This window comes from Triticum urartu, chromosome 1, assembly GCF_003073215.2.
Source record: "Triticum urartu cultivar G1812 chromosome 1, Tu2.1, whole genome shotgun sequence".
Lineage (NCBI taxonomy): Eukaryota > Viridiplantae > Streptophyta > Magnoliopsida > Poales > Poaceae > Triticum > Triticum urartu.
This window is the reverse complement of record NC_053022.1, coordinates 360,620,573-360,632,395: the sequence shown is the minus strand read 5'-3', so window position 1 is coordinate 360,632,395 and position 11,823 is coordinate 360,620,573. Positions and strand designations below refer to the sequence as shown.

At 37.8% G+C, this 11,823-nt stretch overlaps 1 long non-coding RNA gene across 2 annotated transcripts; it reads left to right on the top strand.

The window, feature by feature from the left end:
- The first annotated feature begins 8,254 nt into the window (after positions 1-8,254).
- Positions 8,255-11,144, top strand: LOC125512381. 2 transcript variants are annotated; one of them, XR_007285341.1, is made up of 3 exons: positions 8,255-8,411; positions 8,709-8,815; positions 9,413-11,144. It is a non-coding gene; the product is annotated as an uncharacterized LOC125512381 (long non-coding RNA). The 2 variants fall into 2 exon arrangements; XR_007285343.1 differs by lacking the exon at positions 9,413-11,144 and adding an exon at positions 8,912-9,275.
- Positions 11,145-11,823: the final 679 nt, after the last annotated feature.

Here is an 11,823-nt window from a genome sequence, read left to right as displayed (position 1 = left end):
CATACTTTCACTAGTGCAAGTTCTCTCAACAATAATAACATAATTGGATCATATAACTATCCCTCAACATGCAACAAAGAGTCACTCCAAAGTCACTAATAGCGGAGAACAAACAAAGAGATTATTGTAGGGTACGAAACCACCTCAAAATTATTCTTTCGGATTGATCTATTCAAGAGTTCGTACTAGAATAACACCTTAAGACACATATCATCCAAAACCCTAATGTCACCTAGATACTCCAATGTCACCTCAAGTATCCGTGGGCATGATTATACGATATGCATCAAACAATCTCAGATTCATCTATTCAGCCAACACAAAGTACTTCAAAGAGTGCCCCAAAGTTTCTACCGGAGAGTCAAGACGAAAACGTGTGCCAACCCCTATGCATAAGTTCACGAGCGGAACCCGCAAGTTGATCACCAAAACATACATCAAGTGGATCACGTGAATATCCCAACATCACCACATATAAGCACATGCAAGACATACATCAAGTGTTCTGAAATCTTGAAAGACTCAATCCGATAAGATCACTTCAAAGGGAAAACTCAATCCATTACAAGAGAGTAGGGGGGGAGAAACATCATAAGATCCAACTATTATAGCAAAGCTCGCGATACATCAAGATCGTACCATCTCAAGAACACAAGAGAGAGAGAGAGAGATCAAACACATAGCTACTGGTACATACCCTCAGCCCCGAGGGTGAACTACTCCCTCCTCATCATGGAGAGCACCGGGATGATGAAGATGGACACCGGTGAGGATTCCCCCTCCAGCGGGGTGACGGAAAAGGGTCCCGATTGGTTTTTGGTGGCTACTGAGGCTTGCGGCGGTGGAACTCCCGAGCTATTCTCCTCTCTGATGTTTTTACGGCATATGGACATATATAGGCAAAATAATTCGGTCAGGGGAGCCACGAGGGTGGGGCGCGCCTAGGGGTAGGGCGCGCCTCCCTGCCTCGTGGCTTCCTCAAAGCTTCCCTGACGTCTACTCCAAGTCTCCTGGATTGCTTCCGTTCCAAAAATAACTCTCCCGAAGGTTTCATTCTGTTTGGACTCCGTTTGATATTCCTTTTCTTCGAAACACTGAAATAGGCAAGAAAACAACAATTTGGGCTGGGCCTTCGGTTAATAGGTTAGTCCCAAAAATAATATAAAAGTGTTTAGTAAAGCCCATAAACATCCAAAACAAATAATATAATAGCATGAATACTTCATAAATTATAGATACATTGGAGACGTATCATCATCCCCAAGCTTAATTCCTACTCGCCCTCGAGTAGGTAAATGATAAAAGAAGTAATTTATGAAGTGTGAATGCTAGCATGTGCACAAGTTTGATCAATGATAATTTCAATCACCTTTTCTAGCATCATTATATGTCATAACAATGGCTCATATCATAAAGCTTCTCATGATCAAGTAACAAACTATTCACATGTTAAAGTACAGATCATAAAATTTCTTGAGAACTAACAAACCTTGTTATTAGTCATCAAACAATTACAATTCATCTTATTTTCAGGAAGAGTGTATGTCAGAGCTTTGGTTCAGCAAACTTCACATACTCAACTATCATTTAGTCTTTCACAATAACTAACACTCACGCGATATTTATGGGTTCAAAGTTTTTAATCAGACATAGAGAAAGATAGGGGCTTATAGATTCGCCTCCCAACCTTTTACCTCAAGGGTAATGTCAACAATAATAGTTCATGATGCATTACATCCAATTGGATATATATATCAGAATCTTTCCAACACAATGTGCTTGCCGAAGGATAAAATGTAAAAAGGAAAGGTGAAGATCACCATGACTCTTGCATAAGGTATAAGACAAGAATAAAAGATAGGCCCTTCGCAGAGGGAAGCAGAGGTTGTCATGCGCTTTTATAGTTGGATGCACAAAATCTTAATGCGAAACAATGTCACTTTATATTGCCACTTGTGATAGGGACCTTTATTATGCAGTCCGTTTCTTTTATAGATTCCACATCACAAGATCGTATAAAGCTTATTTTCTCCACACTAATATATTATACATATTTAGAGAGCAATTTTTATTGCATGCACTAATGACAACTTACTAGAAGGATCTTACGCAATCCATAGGTAGGTATGGTGGACTCTCATGGCAATACTGGTTTAATGGATGTTTGGAAGCACAAGTAGTATCTCTACTTGGTGCAAAGAATTTGGCTAGCATGAGGGGGAAAGGCAAGCTCAGCATGTTGAATGATCCATGACAATATACTTTATTTCAGATATAAGAAAACACAACCCATTACGTTGTCTTCCTTGTCCAACGTCAACCTTTTAGCATGTCATATTTTAATGAGTTCTCACAATCATAAAATATGTCCAAGATAGTATATTTATATGTGAAATCTCTCTTCCCTCAATTTTTATGAATTGTTCAAGTGATCAATACAATGTTTGCTAACCTTCAATAAATTTACCACCTCTACTTCTTATATGTGAATTCATTACTCCCCATGGGATAAGCATATATAATTTCAGATTTATGATATTCAAATCATTCAACTATTTACTCATAGGATATAAGTGAAGCACACGAGTAAATGACAAACTACTCCAAAAAGATATAAGTGAAGATCAATGAGTAGTTGAATAATTATTTAGCTATGTGAAGACTCTCCCATTTAATAATTTTAGATCTTGATATTCAAACAGCAATCAAAACAAAATAAAATTACATCTAAGAATAGCAAACATCATGTGAAGAAGCAAAAACTTAGGATCAACCGATACTAACCGATAGTTGTTGAAGAAGAAAGGTGGGATGCCAACCGGGGCATCCCCAAGCTTAGACGCTTGAGACTTCTTGAAATATTATCTTGGGATGCATTGGGCATCCCCAAGCTTGAGCATTTGTGTCTCCTTAATTCCTTTCATATCGCGGTTTCCCTAAATCTTAAAAGCTTCATCCACACAAAACTAAACAAGAACTTGTGAGATAGGTTAGTATAAGTCCATGCAAAACCTTATCATTCTCTACTATAGCAAATCACTAAAATTATTATTTAACATTGAATACTAAATTCCTCTGCATATTTAAAAGTCCTATCCTCAAATAGAATCATTAAACAAGCAATCATATGCAAACAATGCCAACATAACAGCAATCTGTCTAAACAGAACACTCTGTAAAGAATGCATCAAGATCCATACTTCCCTAACTCCAAAAATTATGAAAGAAAATTCACACTGTAGTAAATTTATCAGAGATTATTATGCAAAAGTTTTCAACATTTTTTCACATTCTTAATTTTCTAGGGAATTTTTGCAACAGCGGTAAACTTTCTGTTTTCAAACAGCAACATGTAGACTCGTAAAATAGGCATAGTAAAGGCTATCAATGCCAATTTTATTGAAATAAATGATGCAAAACATTGTCCTAAATAACAGCAAGCATATCCTAACAAAATGAATTGACGCTCCAAGAAAAACACATATCATGTGGTGAATAAAAATATAGCTCCAAGTAAAGTTACCGATGAACGAAGACGAAAGAGGGGATGCCATCCGGGGCATCCCCAAGCTTAGGATCTTGGTTGTCCTAGAATATTACCTTGGGGTGCCTTGGGCATCCCCAAGCTTAGGTTGTTGCCACTCCTTATCCCATAGTCCATTGAATCTTTTACCCAAAACTTGAAAACTTCACAACACAAAACTTAACAGGAAACTCATAAGCTCCGTTAGTATAAGAAAATAAATCACCACTTTTGTTACTGTTGTGACCTCATTCTAAATTCATATTTGTGTAATATATACTTTAATCCAACTTCTCTATGTTTCATACCCTCCAATACTACTCATAGATTCATCAAAATAAGCAAACAACACACGAAAAACAGAATCTGTCAAAAACAGAACAGTCTGTAGTAATCTGTAGATTTTGAATATTTCTGGAACCCCAAAAATTATAAATTAAATTTCTTGACGTGAGGAATTTATATATTAATCATCTGCAAAAATAATTAACTAAATAGCACTCTCCATTATAAAATGGCAGAAAATCTCGTGAGCGCTAAAGTTTCTGTTTTTTACAGCAAGATCGCAAAGACTTTCCCCAAGTCTTCCCAAAGGTTCTACTTGCCACAAACACTAATTAAAAGCATAAAACCACATCTAAACAGAGGCTAGATGAATTATTTATTAATAAACAGGAGCATAAAGCAAAGAACAAAAATAAAATTGGGTTGCCTCCCAATCAAGCGCTATCATTTAACGCCCCTAGCTAGGCATGATGATTTCAATGATGCTCACATAAAAGATAAGAATTGAAACATAAAGAGAGCATCATGAAAAATATGACTAAAACATTTAAGTCCAACCCACTTGCTATGCATAGGGATTTTGTGAGAAAACAATTTATGGGAACAATAATCAACTAGCATAGGAAGGCAAAACAAGCATAACTTTTAAAACTTTAAGCACATAGAGAGGAAACTTGATATTATTGCAATTCCTACAAGCATATGTTCCTCCCTCATAATAATTTTCAGTAGCACCATGAATTAATTAAACAATATAACTATCACATAAAGCATTCTTTTCATGATCTACAAGCATAGAAATTTTATTACCCTCCACATAAGCAAAATTCTTCTCGTTCGGAATAGTAGGAGTATCATAAGAGACTCGAATACTATAATTGTTTCCACATTAAAAGAGTAATGTTCAGAAAAAGGGTCATCATAATCATGACAAGTTTTATAATTATAATCATCACTACTTTTTATAGCATACGTATCATCACAATAATTATCATAAGTAGCAACTTTGTTCTCATCATAATCGATTGAAACCTCTTCCAAGATAGTGGAATCATTACTAAATAAAGTCATGACCTCTCCAAATCCGCTTTTATAATTGTCACAATAAGATTCAACACCCTCCAAAATAGTGGGATCATTACTTCCTAAAGTTGACATCTTCCAAACCCACTTTCATCAATATAACCATCATAAATAGGAGGCATGCTAACATCATAATAAATTTGCATATCAAAACTTGGGAGACTAAAAATATCATATTCATTAATCATAGCATCCCCAAGCTTGGGACAACATTAATTGCAGCAAATACATTCTCAAACATGTCATTATCATCAAACATAGCATCCCCAAGCTTGGGCCTTTTCATATCATAAGCATAATCACTCTCATCATTAATAGTATGGATAGCACCAATAATATAACAATTATCATCATCACAATGAGTAATAGGAGCAACATCTTTTGGGAGGATTACCTTATTACCTTTGCTTCTCCGTCTTTTCTTTTTCTTCTTCACATCATGTGTGGGTTTAACCCTCTTTTTTGAGCTCCTTATTAATGAGATTGGTTGAATAGAAGGTTCCTCCTCGTTACCTGATTCATCATAAGAAATAATAGGAGGATATTGGGAAGTCTCTTCCCTTTCTTTAGTATTCTCTTCATATCCTATTTGTTTTCTTGTCTTTATGTAATTGGCAATATAAGAATTTTCAATGCAATTCACCGCACAATACATAAAAATTTCTTCTAGATCAAAATCAAGAACTTTATCAAGGACAAATTCTGGAAGATCCTTAGTTATACGTTTCATTTCTTCATAACCCAAAAGCAAACTAAGTTCATTATGATATGCAAGGGAAATCAAGTCATCACAATTCTTGGACACGATTCGATCATGAAACAATTTGCATTGGAGACTTAAATGACCACGTTCATTGCAAAGTTCACAAGTACGGCTAAAAAAGTTTAAATTTTCAACACAAACATCTAGCCTTTCTTGCAACCACTTAGTTTCCAAATACTTATGCCTCTTGCAAAATATATCTTCCCTATTTGGTGTGTACTTGCAAACTCTATGCACTCCACAAAAAATGACATGCTTATAAGAGACATTTTCATCATGACTAGTGCAATCATCATTAGTATTATGGATATTCAAGAATTTCATACTAACAACATTGCAATCATGCTCATCATTCAAAGATTTAGTGCCAAAAATTTTATAGACTTCTTCTTCTAGCACTTGAGCACAATTTTCCTTTCCATCATTCTCACGAAAAATATTAAAAAGATGCAGCGTATGAGGCAAACTCAATTCCATTTTTTTGTAATTTTCTTTTATAAACTAAACTAGTGATAAAACAAGAAACTAAAATATTCGATTGCAAGATCTAAAGATATACCTTAAAGCACTCACCTCCCCGGCAACGGCACCAGAAAAGAGCTTGATGTCTACTACACAACCTTCTTGTTGTAGACGTTGTTGGGCCTCCAAGTGCAGAGGTTTGTAGGACAGTAGCAAATTTCCCTCAAGTGGATGACCTAAGGTTTATCAATCCATGGGAGGCTTAGGTTGAAGATGGTCACTCTCAAACAACCCTGCAACCAAATAACAAGGAGTCTCTTGTGTCCCCAACACACCCAATACAATGGTAAATTGTATAGGTGCACTAGTTCGGCAAAGAGATGGTGATACAAGTGCAATATGGATGGTAGATATAGGTTTTTGTAATCTGAAATTATAAAAACAGCAAGGTAACAAGTAATAAAAGTGAGCGTAAACGGTATTGCAATGCTAGGAAACAAGGCCTAGGGTTCATACTTTCACTAGTGCAAGTTCTCTCAACAATAATAACATAATTGGATCATATAACTATCCCTCAACATGCAACAAAGAGTCACTCCAAAGTCACTAATAACGGAGAACAAACGAAGAGATTATTGAAGGGTACGAAACCACCTCAAAGTTATTCTTTCGGATCAATCTATTCAAGAGTTCGTACTAGAATAAAACCTTAAGAAACATATCAACCAAAACCCTAATGTCACCTAGATACTCCAATGTCACCTCAAGTATCCATGGGTATGATTATACGATATGCATCAAACAATCTCAGATTCATCTATTCAGCCAACACAAAGTACTTCAAAGAATGCCCCAAAGTTTCTACCGGAGAGTCAAGACAAAAACGTGTGACAACCCCTATGCATATGTTCACGAGCGGAACCCGCAAGTTGATCACCAAAATATACATCAAGTGGATCACGTGAATATCCTAATGTCACCACAGATAAGCACATGCAAGACATACATCAAGTGTTCTGAAATCCTTAAAGACTCAATCCGATAAGATCACTTCAAAGGAAAAACTCAATCCATTACAAGAGAGTAGAGGGGGAGAAGCATCATAAGATCCAACTATAATAGCAAAGCTCGCGATACATCAAGGTCGTACCATCTCAAGAACACGAGAGAGAGAGAGAGAGATCAAACACATAGCTACTGGTATATACCCTCAGCCCCGAGGGTGAACTACTCCCTCCTCATAAGGAAGAGCACCGGGATGATGAAGATGGCCACCGGTGAGGGATTCCCCCTCCGGCGGGGTGCCGGAACAGGGTCCCGATTGGTTTTTTGTGGCTACAGAGGCTTGCGGCGGCGGAACTCCCGAACTATTCTCCTCTCTGATGTTTTTAGGGTATATGACATATATAGGCGAAAGAAGTCGGTTAGGGGGGCCACGAGGGGTCCACGAGGGTGGGGGCGCGCCCAGGGGGTAGGGCGCACCTCCCTAGCTCGTGGCTTCCTCGAAGCTTCCCTGACATCTACTCCAAGTCTCCTGGATTGGTTCCGTTCCAAAAATAACTCTATCGAAGGTTTCATTCCGTTTGGACTCTGTTTGATATTCCTTTTCTTTGAAACACTGAAATAGGCAAGAAAACAACAATTTGGGTTGGACCTCCGGTTAATAGGTTGGTCCCAAATATAATATAAAAATGTTTAGTAAAGCCCATAAACATCCAAAACAGATAATATAATAGCATGAATACTTCATAAATTATAGATACGTTGGAGACGTATCAGCATCCCCAAGCTTAATTCCTACTCGCCCTCGAGTAGGTAAATGAAAAAAGAAATAATTTTATGAAGTGTGAATGCTAGCAGGTGCACAAGTTTGATCAATGATAATTTCAATCACCTTTTCTAGCATCATTATTAAGAACAGTAAAACTAAGCCTAAACCGAGCTCTCTCATGCCCCAGCGATTTCGGCTGTCGGGTTATGCATTTAGATCGTTTCTCGCCGTCAGATCACGTTTCGGCGCCAGTTTACCGTGACTGGGCCACCTGTCCTGATGGGCAGCTATTCTGGAGACTTTTTTGAAGGCTTGTCGTTGATTGGGCCTCAACGGCCCATTTATCATCTGCAGCTGAGGAGGCGAAGCTAGCGAGGGAACCGGTGGTCGACGGGATCCAGCGGGGTAAACACTAAACAGCGCCTTAAGCGCCGATGAGACGCGTGCGAGGCAATCGGCGGTCCAGGGGATCCAGCCAAGGCGAGGCGTCTGAGGGGATCCGGCGCTCGAGCGGCTACCTCCAGGTCAGTTCGCTCATCTTCCCTCCCCTTCTCTCTCAGGTCCTGAAGGCGGCAGCGGCAACGAGCCGGCGACGCCTCCGCTGAGGTTGCGGCAATGGAACCCGCGCGAGGTGGTGCTGGGCAGGGCGAGCGTGCGGCATGGGCCACTGGCCTTTGGAACACATATGAACATCCATAGCTCTGGCGGAAACGGCGGCGGTAGCGGATGACGTCTCATCCTGCTCCTAGCCGGCGACGGTGGATCAACGCCTATTCTAATTTAACCTATTCTAATTTAATCCTCCTCTCTTCTTCTTGTAGGGCAACCTGTTCTTCTCGATGGTGCTCCAGCAACTGCATAATTCAGGCTGGAGGTGATGGAGGGCACTGTACAAGAGGACATGTGTATGGGAACAACAATACACCAGGTCCCCCTATATTTCTTTCATTTTCATGTACGATTCCTTTTTCCACAAAACAATTTCTGTGTCCTGACATACTCCCAATCCAATTTGTACATACAGGTAATGTTGTTGGCGATGGTCAATTGATTTGAGCATATTTGGAGACTGGTAGGCGCGCGGCTGTACTGCCCGAGTCACCACCTGAGAGAGGATCCCAGAGGAGATGGGCAGATGCTCCAGAGGATTTTGTACATAGAGCAACTTCCTCTTCATCTAGCTGATCTTTTCTCGAAAACTTGAGCGACTGGACTTATGCACTTGTCCCTTAGAGTCAATGGCCATAGCCTCTTGCGTATTCAGGCCCACTCTTCTTTCACCCAATATGTCTATTTCCAAATATTCACGCCCTTGGTTCTCTCCCATCTGACCTGTGACTAAAACTAAAATTAATATGTGCAACTAACAATGAGGCATCTCATGAGAATGGAGTTGAAATAATCGGTGTACTGATGGACATGTTATTTTTTTATTGCATACTTGTTTACTTTGGACCTCCGTCCTGAATAGTAAGATCAACACTAAGATTGATGTACTAATGACATTTAACTTTTTTTGTGTCAGGTTAGTTGATTTTGTACCTCAATCCAAGAGAGAGAGAGAGAGGTCCCCAGCAATTGCTCATTATAATGGTCCAGCTAATAAGCTTACGACGGAAGATTACATGGATAACAATTCTTGATGTTTACAACAATTAGTATTAGTGATAAATAGTATGGTTGGCTGCCTCTTTGTGGTTTCGTCAACAATTCATGATCTTTACATGAATTAGTAGTAGTGATAAGTAGTATGGATGCCATAGGATTATTTTTCATTCTCACATTCAATTATTAGTTATTGCAAGCTTCTTAGATCTATAATTTGGTAAACCTACTAACATCACTTAATTGAAATATTTTTTGTTTTTTCTTGTGCTCGCCTTGCAGGTAAATGTACTTGAAAAGTCTAATCTGCAACCTTTCACTCAAAGCCCTTAAAAATAAAATGACAATAATTCGGTATATACATGTCTTGAATTAAATTTTTGTCTCATATTGCAACTTGTATTATCAATGATTTTTGATGAATTAGATTTCCTTTACTTGAAAATGAGCCACCTTTTCTAACACAGTAAAGCTATGTTTAGAAGTATTCACTAATTAACTTGTGAAGAGATCTGAAACAAGGTTACCCACTATCAGAAATAATGAATGCATCTGTACAATAATCAGTTGGGTACCTTCTTTTAGTTTGAGTTTCATAATTTGGACAGTTTTTATTGGATTGTTATTGTTGTTTCATGTATTTGTTACGCACTATTGTCCCACCTTATGTTACTTGACAATATTGCAAAACATATGTTTTAATGGAGCTATCTGAATGACCTTGATTTGATTTTACCTTGTCTAATATTTTTCTGTTGTTAGTACCATTTGGATAGAAATTTCATATGTAATCAGTAAGTTTGCATTTAGTTTTTCTGTTTTTATTTCCTTTGTTTCCTCAGAGGTTGATTTCACACGATAATCCCATTTGCAAGAGAGCTTTTCATCGCCTCCATACATGTGTTTCTCTGTAAGTACTAAACTGGTTTGGAAATTTGGATTTGTGGTCTGGCCTGGATGTCAACATCATTTTCTGTATGATGGTATTATCTGATGATGGGAAAATGAAACATTTTTCCATTACCAGATATGTTGTCTTACTCATTCTCTTTAAGTACTACATCTGGAATGATGTTAATTGGCGATTAGATTACTCCCGGGCTTGCTAGCTTTTGGAGAGAAAATTATAACTGATCAGATTTGGATTTTTTTTTCTGACCATTTCCGTGGGAACGAGGGATTACGTCATTGCTTTACCTGGTACCATTTGTTTGTGGACACAGCCCATAGCTACAAAAAAAGCATCTTCATATTTTCTTAGGTGTCTTGCCTGTTGCAAATACTGGCATTCAGTCAATTTGTAGGTTACCTGCATATTTTCTTCTTCTTGTAGTTGTGTTTTGCTTGGAAACGGCCTACTATCACATAATATATTGACATGCCCTCACCAACATAATTTGTTACCTTCGCAACAAATTTGAAAAGATGCAGAGTGTTGTTTGTCAGGTGTGATTGCCAACTTTTTGAGTTTTTTATAATTCAACTCGTGTCTACCTCCCTTGTGTACAGTGTATTACTGTTATCGCTTGTTTGTTGTCTTCTTTTATTATGGACAAACTACTAACATTATTGTATGTTTTTACTGAATGTATATGTCCAGTGTACTACCATTCTTCTTTTATATATAATTATACCACAGAGGTTTTTACAAATATTTATATTATTCTTTTATCAAAATGGATGAGTGTGCGAACATGTTCTATGATTGAACTTACATATGTGCAAAGTACTACTCTGCCATGTTTTGTGGAATCATATGTACAACTGAGATTCCTATCATTTTATTGATAAAATGGACGGGCGCAGCAACGCGCGCCATCAATGATCTAGTATGTCATAACAATGGCTCATATCATAAAGCTTCTCATGATCAAGTAACAAACTATTCACATGTTAAAGTATAGATCATAAAATTTCTTGAGAACTAACAAACCGTGTTATTAGTCATCAAACAATTGCAATTCATCTTATTTTCAGGAAGAGTCTATGTCAGAGCTTTGACTCAGCAAACTTCACATACTCAACTATCATTTAGTCTTTCACAATTGCTAACACTCACGCGATATTTATGGGTTCAAAGTTTTAATCAGACATAGAAAGATAGGGGCTTATAGATTCGTCTCCTAACCTTTTACCTCAAGAGTAATGTCAACAATAATAGTTCATGATGCGTTACATTCAATTGGATATATATATATATATATATATATATATATATATATATATATATAGTGGCGCTAAAACGAGCGAGCGCGCAAAAAGACTAATCCTACGCTTCGACCGCAGCGCGTGCCGCTCAACCAATCAAGCGGGTGGGCTTGCTAATGATCG